Source organism: Macaca thibetana, chromosome 19, assembly GCF_024542745.1.
Source record: "Macaca thibetana thibetana isolate TM-01 chromosome 19, ASM2454274v1, whole genome shotgun sequence".
Classification (NCBI taxonomy): Eukaryota; Metazoa; Chordata; class Mammalia; order Primates; family Cercopithecidae; genus Macaca; species Macaca thibetana.
In genome coordinates this window covers 27,683,529-27,693,319 of record NC_065596.1, presented here as the reverse complement: position 1 = coordinate 27,693,319, position 9,791 = coordinate 27,683,529, and the positions used below count along the sequence as shown (strand labels likewise).

General features: G+C 49.3%; 2 protein-coding genes across 2 annotated transcripts in view; one reads left to right on the top strand and one right to left on the bottom strand.

The window, feature by feature from the left end:
* SAE1 (SUMO1 activating enzyme subunit 1) overlaps positions 1 to 9,791 on the bottom strand; it is a 549,006-nt gene that overhangs the window by 201,107 nt on the left and 338,108 nt on the right. The window lies entirely within an intron of this gene.
* Positions 1 to 9,791, top strand: part of AP2S1 (adaptor related protein complex 2 subunit sigma 1) — a 400,774-nt gene that overhangs the window by 210,509 nt on the left and 180,474 nt on the right. The gene's annotated exons all lie outside the window — the stretch shown is intronic.

The window sequence follows — 9,791 nt, the reverse complement described above, 5'->3', positions numbered from 1 at the left end:
TGGGGGTCTCCAGGCACCTAAAAGCCTCCACATTGACCTCAACATGGGGAATGAAAATGGAGCTGGGGGCCGGGCGCGGTGGTTTACACCTGTAATCCCAGCACCTTGGGAGGCCAAGGCGGGTGGATCAACTGAGGTCAGGAGTTCAAGACCAGCCTGGCCAACACGGTGAAACTCCGTCTCTGCTAAAAATACAAAAAATAGGCGGGTGTTGTGGTGGGCACCTGTAGTCCCAGCTACTCGGGAGGCTGAAGCAGGAAAATCACTTGAACCCGGGAGGCGGAGGTTGCAGTGAGCTGAGATCCCGCCACTGCACTCCAACCTGGGCGACAGAAAGAGTCCGTCTCAAAAAAAAAAAAAAAAAAAGAAGAAAAGAAAAAGAAAATGGAGCAGGGGATCTTAGAAGAAGCACACAGTCAGGGGCTTGCAGGGAGCACATGCTGGCCTTTGGTTGGGCAGATGGGGAAACTGAGGCACACACAAACACTCCTGTGCACTTGCTCGCAAGAACACACAAACTCATTCATGATCCTCATAGTTAACACTTAGGGGCCGGGCGCGGTGGATCAAGCCTGTAATCCCAGCACTTTGGGAGGCCGAGACGGGCGGATCACGAGGTCAGGAGATCGAGACCATCCTGGCTAACATGGTGAAACCCCGTCTCTACTAAAAAATACAAAAAACTAGCCGGGCGAGGTGGCGGGCGCCTGTAGTCCCAGTTACTCGGGAGGCTAAGGCAGGAGAATGGCGTGAACCCGGGAGGCGGAGCTTGCTGTGAGCCGAGATCCGGCCACTGCACTCCAGCCTGGGTGACAGAGCGAGACTCCGTCTCAAAAAAAAGAATTAAAAAAAAAAAAAAAAAAAAAAAAAAACACTTAGGGAGTGCTTATTTTCTGCTAATACTTTATTTATTTATTTATTTATTTTTTTGAGACAGTCTCACTGTGTCGCCCAGGCTGGAGTGCAGTGGCGATCTCAGCTCACTGCAAGCTCCACCTCCTGGGTTCACGCCATTCTCCTGCCTCAGCCTCCCAAGTAGCTGGGACTACAGGCGCCCGCCACCATACCCGGCTAATTTTTTTGTGTTTTTTAGTAGAGATGGGGTTTCATCGTGATAGCCAGGATGGTCTTGATCTCCTGACCTCCTAAGTGCTGGGATTACAGGTGTGAGCCACCGCGCCCAGCCTAATACTTTATTTTATAGCAAGATTCTGAGATGGGCTCTGTTACTAGACCCATTTTACAACGAGGGAAACTGAGGCATGGGGAAGTGATATAGCCTGGTGATAGTGGCCTCTCAGACAATAGTTCCCTATTTGTCCCCAGAGAGACTTGCTAGGGTTTCAGGGCAAGGATTCAAGCTCAGATCATGGGCTCCTATTTCCTGACAGCACTTCCTGGCTGGGCAGCCTGGGTGGGTGCTATGCCAGCCATGAGAGGTGCACTCGTGCCATTCATTAGTTAATTATTTTTGAGACACAGTCTTCTCACTCTGTCACCCAGGCTGCACAATCACTGCTCACTACAGCCTTGAACTCCCAGGCTCAAGAGATTCTCCCACCTAGCCTCCCAAGTGGCTGGGACTACAGGTACACACCACCACACCCAGCTATTTCTTAAAAATGTTTTGTTTGAAAGCCGGGCGCGGTGGCTCACGCCTGTAATCCCAGCACTTTGGGAGGCCGAGGCAGGAGGATCACGAGGTCAGGAGATCAAGACCATCCTGGCTAACATGGTGAAACCCTGTCTCTACTAAAAATACAAAAAATTAGCCGGGCATGGTGGTGGGCGCCTGTAGTCCCAGCTACTCAGGAGGCTGAGGCAGGAGAATGGCATGAACCCGGGAGGCAGAGCTTGCAGTGAGCCGAGATCGCTCCACTGCACTCCAGCCTGAGCGACAGAGCGAGACTCCGTCTCAAAAAAAAAGTTTTGTTGGCTGGGTGCAGTGGCTCATGCCTGTAATCCCAGCACTTTGGGAGGCCAAGGCAGGTGGATCACCTGAGGTCAGGAGTTCAAGACCAGCCTGGCCAACATGGTGAAACCCCATCTCTACTAAAAATACAAAAATTAGCTGGACAAGGTGGAGTGCATCTGTAGTCCCAGCTACTCAGGAGGCTGAGGCTGGAGAATTGCTTGAACCTGGGAGGCGGAGGTTGCAGTGAGCTGAGATCACTCCACTAAACTCCAGCCTGGGTGAGAGTGGGACTCCATGTCAAAAAAAAAAAAGACAAGTTTTGTAGAGAGAGGGTCTAGCTATGTTGTCTAGGCTGGTCTTGAACTCCTGGCTTCAAGCAATCCTCCTGCCTCAGCCTCCCAACATGCTGGGATTATAGGTGTGAGCTATGTTGCCAAGCCTGTATTTATTTATGATTGCACATACACATGGATCTTTTTCTTTTTTGAGATGGAGTCTCGCTCCGTCACCCAGGTTGGAGTTCAGTGGCAGGATCTCGGCTCACTGCAACCTCCACTGCCCAGGTTCAAGTGGTTCTCCTGCCTCAGCTTCCTGAGTAGGTGGGATTATAGGCGCATGCCACCATACCTGGCTAATTTTTGTATTTTTAGTAGAGATGGGGTTTCACCATGTTGGTCAGGCTGGTCTCGAACTCCTGACCTTGTTGTGATCTGCCCACCTCAGCTTCCCAAAGTGCCGGGATTACAGGCGTGAGCCACCGCGCCTGGCCTACGCATGGATTTTGTTGAGGTTAAGAGTCTGGCCGGGCATGGTGGCTCAAGCCTGTAATCCCAGCACTTTGGGAGGCCGAGACGGGCGGATCACGAGGTCAGGAGATCGAGACCATACAGGCTAACCGGGTGAAACCCCGTCTTTACTAAAAAAAATACAAAAAAAAAAAAAAAAAAACCTAGCCAGGCGAGGTGGCGGGTGCCTGTAGTCCCAGCTACTCGGGAGGCTGAGGCAGGAGAATGGCGTGAACCCAGGAGGCGGAGCTTGCAGTGAGCTGATATCCGGCCAGTGCACTCCAGCCTGGGCGACAGAGCAAGACTCTGTCTCAAAAAAAAAAGAGTCTAAATGGTGGGGTTGAAACCTCAGCTCTGCCACTTACTGCTGTGTGACTCTGGGCAAGTAACTCCACCTCTCTGGGCCTTTGTTTTCTCCCTTGTAGAATGAGGATATTTTAATTCTAGTACTCACCTCATAGCATCATAGTGAAGATAAAATAAGTTTACCCAGAAGGTCTCGATGTGACCTGAGAACTGGTCCCTGAGAGCCTCTTGGGTGTGCTGGGACAAATTTTCATAACAAGACATTTTCTGTCTTTTTCACTTCATTCTGTTGTCTGGTGGAGATTTCCAGATGCTGCTTGATGTGTGATATTACAACAGACCAAATGCAGAAGGAGCCGTGAGGTCCAACCATCTTCTTCTATTATTCTTTTTTCTTTTTTTTGTAGAGAAGAGGTCTTGCTATGTTGCCCAGGCTTGTCTTGAACTGTTGGCCTCAAGCAGTCTTCCCACCTCGGCCTCGCAGAGTGCTGGGATCATAGGCGTAAGCACAGTGCCCGGCCCAAGGTCCAGCCATCTTCCATTAAGCTAGACATTAAAGAGATTTGCAAAAATGTAAAAGAATGCCATTCCCTTCACTAACTGTTTTTTTTTTTTTTTTAATTTTTTTTTAATTTTATTTTAGTTTTTTTTTTTGAGACGGAGTCTCGCTCTGCCGCCCAGGCTGGAGTGCAGTGGCCGGATCTCAGCTCACTGCAAGCTCCGCCTCCCGGGTTTACGCCATTCTCCTGCCTCAGCCTCCCCAGTAGCTAGGACTACAGGCGCCCGCCACCTCGCCCGGCTATTTTTTTGTATTTTTTAGTAGAGACGGGGTTTCACCATGTTAGCCAGGATGGTCTCGATCTCCTGACCTCGTGATCCGCCCGTCTCGGCCTCCCAAAGTGCTGGGATTACAGGCTTGAGCCACCGCGCCCGGCCCACTAACTGTTTTTTTAATTGTAAAATACATTTTTCATAAAATATTTATGTTGGCCTGTAATGGGTGTATAATTATTATTTTAATTTTAAATTAATTTTATTTAATTTTATTTTTTGAAACAGAGTCCCACTCTGTTGTCCAGGCTGGAGTGCAGTGGCGCGATCTCAGCTCACTGCAACCTCTGCTTCCTGGATCCAAGCAATTTTCCTGCCTCAGCCTCTCGAGCAGTTGAGATTACAGGTATGCACCACCATGCCCGGCTAATTTTTGTATTTTTAGTAGAGACGGGGTTTCACCATGTTGGCCAGGCTGGCCTCAAACTCCTGAACTCAAGTGATCCACCCATCTTGGCCTCCCAAAGTGCTGGGATTACAGGCATGAGCCACTGCACCCAGCCTAATTTTTACATTTTAATTTAATTTTTTTTTTTTTGAGATAGGGTCTTGATCTGCTGGCCAGGTTGATATCAGACTCCTGGGCTCAAATGATTCTATGACTTCAACCTCCTGAATAGCTGGGATTACAGGCAAGAGAGCCTTCTCCTCTTAAGAGGAAACTCGGCTGGGCGCTGTGGCTCAGGCTGTAATCCTAGCACTTCGGGAGGCCTAAGCGGGCAGATCATGAAGTCAAGAGATTGAGACCATCCTGGCCAACATGGTGAAACCCCGTCTCTGCTAAAAATACAAAAATTAGTTGGGTGTGTGTTGGTGGGTGCCTGTAGTCCCAGCTACTCAGGAGGCTGAGGCAGGAGAATCGCTTGAACCCAGGAGGCGGAGGTTGCAGTGAGACAATATCGCACCACTGCACTCCAGCCTGGGTGATAGAGTGAGACTCCATCTCAAAAAAAAAAAAAAAAAGAATAATGAAAGAAAGAGAATGAGTAACGTGAGATTGAGAAGAGTGATTGAATCTGGAGCAAGAGAAAGGGGACACAGTGGGTGCGGCCAGGGAGCTAGAGCCTAGGTCTTAATGCTGATGGGGGGTTCCTGGACGGCCATTTCATTATTTTCTCAGTCAGATGTGTTTTGTGCGCTCTCTCGTTTGTACCATGTAGTCCATGATTTAAACAAATAGGGAATGCAGTCTGGGCAACATGGTGAGACCCCGTCTCTACAAAAAAATTAAAGAATTAGCCAGGCACGGTGGTACTGCTTGTAATTGCAGCTACTCGGCAGGCTGAGCTGGGAGGATTGCTTGAGCCCGGGAGGTCAAAGCTGCCGTGAGCTGAGATCACAGCACTGCACACCAGCACGGGTGACAAAGTGAGACCCTGTCTCAAAAAAATAAAAATTAGGCCAGGCGCGGTGGCTCACGCCGGTAATCCCAACACTTTGGGAGGTCGAAGCAGGCAGATCACGAGGTCAGGAGATTGAGACCACCCTGACTAACATGGTGAAACCCTGTCTCTACTAAAAATACTTAGCTGGGTGTGGTGATGGGCACCTGTAATCCCAGCTACTCGGGAGGCTGAGCCAAGAGAATCGCTTGAACCCAGGAGGAAGAGGTTGCAGTGAGCCATGATTGTGCCATTGCACTCCAGCCTGGGTGACAGAGCGAGACTCTGTCTCCAAAAAATAAAATAAAAATAAAACTTAGGCAGGGCACGGTGGCTCATGCCTGTAATTCCAGCATTTTGGGAGGCTGAGGCAGGCGGATCACTTGAGGTCAGGAGTTCGAGACCAGCCTGGCCAACATAGAGAGACCCTATTTCTACTAAAAATACAAAAATTAGCCGGGCGTGGTGGTGGGTACTTGTAATCTCAGCTACTCAGGAAGCTGAGGCAGGAGAATCGCTTGAACCCAGGAGGCGATGCAGTGAACTGAGATTCCGCCACTGCACTCCAGCTTGGGCCACAGAGTAAGACTCTGTCTCAAAAAAATGAGGGCTATGCAGAGGCGAAGGCAAGATCAGGGTTCGGGGTGACATCTCTACAAACCAAGGAACGCCAAACTGCGCAGCACACCCGCAGAAGCCAGAGGAGAGGCCTGAGACTGATTTTATTTATTTATTTATTTATTTATTTATTTATTTATTTTGAGATGGAGTCTCGCTCTGTCGCCCGGACTGGAGTGCAATGGCACGATCTCGGCACACTGCAACCCCTGCCTCCCGGATTCAAGCGATTCTCCTGCCTCAGCCTCCTGAGTAGCTGGGATGACAGGTGTGCACCACCACGCCTGGCTAATTTTTGTATTTTTAGTAGAGACGAGTTTCACCATGTCAGGCCGGTCTCAAACTCCTGACCTTATGATCCTTCTGCCTCGGCCTCCCAAAGTGCTGGGATTACAGACTGACTGATTCTTTTTCACAGCCTCAGAAACAACCAACCCTCACTGGGCATGGTGGCTCAAGCCTGTAACCCCAGCAGTTTGGGAGGCCAAGGTGGGTGGATCACTTGAAGTCAAGAATTCAAGACCAGCCTTGCCAATATTGGGAAACACTGTCTCTACTAAAAATACAAAAATTAGCCAGGAGTGGTGGCACACACCTGCAATCTCAGCTACTCGGGAGGCTGAGGCAGGAGAATTGCTTGAATCTGGGAGGCAGAGGTTGTAGTGAGCCAAGATTGCGCCACTGCACTCCAGCCTGGACAGCAGAGTGAGACTCCATCTCAAACGAAAAAAAAAAAAAAAAAAAAGCGACCAGCCCTGCCGACACCCTGATTGATCTTGGACTTCCAGCCTCTGGCAACTGCGAGAGAAAACATTTCTGTTTTTCCTTTTTTTTTTTTTTTGTTGAGACAGAGTCTCGCTTTTGTCGCCCAGACTGGAGTGCAGTGGCCGGATCTCAGCTCACTGCAAGCTCCGCCTCCCGAGTTCACGCCATTCTCCTGCCTCAGCCTCCCGAGTAGCTGGGACTACAGACGCCCGCCACCTCGCCCGGCTAGGTTTTTTAAAATATTTTTTAGTAGAGACGGGGTTTCACCATGTTAGCCAGGATGGTCTCGATCTCCTGACCTAGTGATCCGCCCGTCTCAGCCTCCCAAAGTGCTGGGATTACAGGCTTGAGCCACCGCGCCCGGCCGACATTTCTGTTTTTTCAAGCCACCCAGTTTGCGGTCCTTGGTTTTGGCAGTCCCAGCAAACTAATACCGGGGGATGGAGAGTGACTGCTAATGGTTGCAGGCTTGCTTTTTGGGTGATGAAAATGTTCTAAAATTGACTGTGGTGATGGTTGCACAAGTCTGTGAATATGCTAAAAACCCCTGAACATGCTAAAAACCACTGACTCTGCTAAATACAACTTTAAACGCTTAAAATGTATGGTGTGGGAACGATTTCAATCAAATGCTTATTAATAGATAAGTAATAGGAAAACAAGCCCCAAGGCATTCCTCGTGGAGTTGCTGTCAGCATTCAATGAATTCATTCAACAAATATTTATCTGCCGGCTATGGTGGCTCACACCTGTAATTCCAGCACTTTGGGAGGCTGAGGTGGGCCAATCACCTGAGGTCGGGAGTTCGAGACCAGTCTGATCAACATGGAGAAACCCCATCTCTAATAAAAATAAAAAATTACCCGGGTGTGGTGGCGCCTGCCTGTAATCCCAAGTACTTGGGAGGCTGAGGCAGAAGAATCACTTGAACCCCAGAGGCAGAGGTTGCAGTGAACCAAGATCATGCCATTGCACTCCAGCCTGGGCAACAGAGCCAGACTCTGTCTAAAAAATAAATAAATAAATAAAATAAAAAAAGAAGGTCGGGTGTGGTGGCTCATGCCTGTAATCCCAGCACTCTGGGAAGCCGAGGTGGGTGGATCACCTGAGGTCAGGAGTTCAAGACCAGCCTGGCCAATATGGCAAACCCATCTCTACTAAAAATACAAAAATTAGCTGGGTAAGGTGCCACACGTTTGTAATCCCAACTACTCGAGACGCTGAGGCAGGAGAATTGCTTGAACTCGGGAAGTAGAGGCTGCAGTGAGTTGAGATCACACCAGTGCACTCCAGCCTGGGTGACAAAGTGAGACTCTGTCTCAAAAAAACAAAACAAAACAAAACCAAAAACAAAAACACCCAAAACCAAAACAAACAAACAAAAATATAACCAACCATTATTTATTGAGTATCTACTATGTGCCGGGCTAGCAGACATCACAGACCTCCTGGGGCTGATGTGCATGCGTGTAGCATGCTTGGTACTGTGTCATGCATTTCACAAGTCATAAGTACATTTTAGCATTTATCACTGAGAGGGGTGGGGCTGGGTCATCCTTCTCTCCTGAGGTGGCAGAATAGGAATTCTGTAAATCTTGGCACTCCCCACCCAGTCTTTGTCTCCAAAGGCACTACTCATTCATTCAACAAACATATAATGGAAAGAAAAGGCAAGGTTAGGCACTGTGGCTAATGCCTGTAATTTCAGTGCTTTGGGAAGCTGAGGCAGGAGAATTGCCTGATCCCAGGAATTCAAGACCAATCTGCACAATATAGCAAGACCCCATCTCTCTCTCTTTTTTTTTTTTTTTGAGATGGAGTCTTGCTCTGTTGCCCAGGCTGAAGTGCAGTGGTATGATCTTGGTTCTCTGTAACCTCTGCCTCCCAGGTTCAAGTGATTCTCCTGCCTCAGCCCCCCCGAGTAGCTGGGCTTACAGGCATGCACCATCACACCTGGCTAATTTTTGTATTTTTTGTTGAGACAGGGTTTCACCATGTCGGCCAGGCTGATCTTGAACTCCTGACCTCAAGTGATCCACCTGCCTGGCCTCCCAAAGTGCTGGGATTTCAGGTGTGAGCCAACATGTCTGGCTGCAAGACCCCGTCTCTACAATTTTTATTGTCGTTATTGTTGTTTTGAGATGGAGCCTCGCTCTTGTCGCCCAGGCTGGAGTGCAATGGTACGATCTCGGCTCACCGCAACCTCCACCTCCTGGGTTCAAGCGATTCTCCTGCCTCAGCGTCCCAAGTAGCTGGGATTACTGGCGTGGGCCACCATGCCCTGCTAATTTTTGTATTTTTAGTAGAGACGGGGTTTCACCATGTTGGTCAGAGCTCCTGACCTCGTGATCCGCTTGCCTCAGCCTCCCAAAGTGCTGGGATTACAGGCGTGAGCCACTGCACCTGGCCTACAATTTTTTTTTTTTAAGGAAATTAGCCAGATGTGGTGGTGTGCACCTGCAGCCCCAGCTACTTAGGAAGCTGAGGTGGGAGGATCGCTTGAGCCCAGGAGTCTGAGGTTGCAGTGAGTTGTGATTGCAACATTGCCCTCCAACCTGGGTGACAGAGCAAGAGCCTGTCTCTAAAAAATGAAAGAAAGAAAGCGAGAGAAAGAAAGGAAGAGATGGAGGAAGAGAGAGGTAGGAAGGGAAGGAGGGGAATAGAGAGAGAGAGAGAAAGACAGAAAGAAAGAGAAAAAAAGAAGAAAAGTGCTGGGTGAGGTGGCGCCCGCCTGTAGTCTGAACACTTTGGAGGCCAAGGAGGGAGGATTACTTGAGCCCAGGAGATCGAGAACAGCCTGGGCAGCATGGTGAAACCCTGTCTCCACAAAAAAAATACAAAAATTAGCCTGGTGTGGTGGTGCGCACATGTAGTCCCAGCTACTCAGGAGGCTGAGGCAGGGGGATCTCTTGATCCCAGGAGATTGAGGCTGCAGTGAGCTGTGAATGTGCCACTGAACTCCAGCCCTGGGCAACGCAGCAACACCCTGTCTCAAAAACAAAAAACGAGCCAGGCGCGGTGGCTCACACCTGTAATTCCAGCACTTTGGGACGCTGAGGCGGGTGGATCACTTGAGGTCAGAAGTTCAAGACCAGCCTGGTCAACACGGTGAAACCCCATTTCTACTGAAAAAATTACAAAAATTAGCCAGGCATGGTGGCAGATGCCTGTAATCCTAGTTACTCAGGA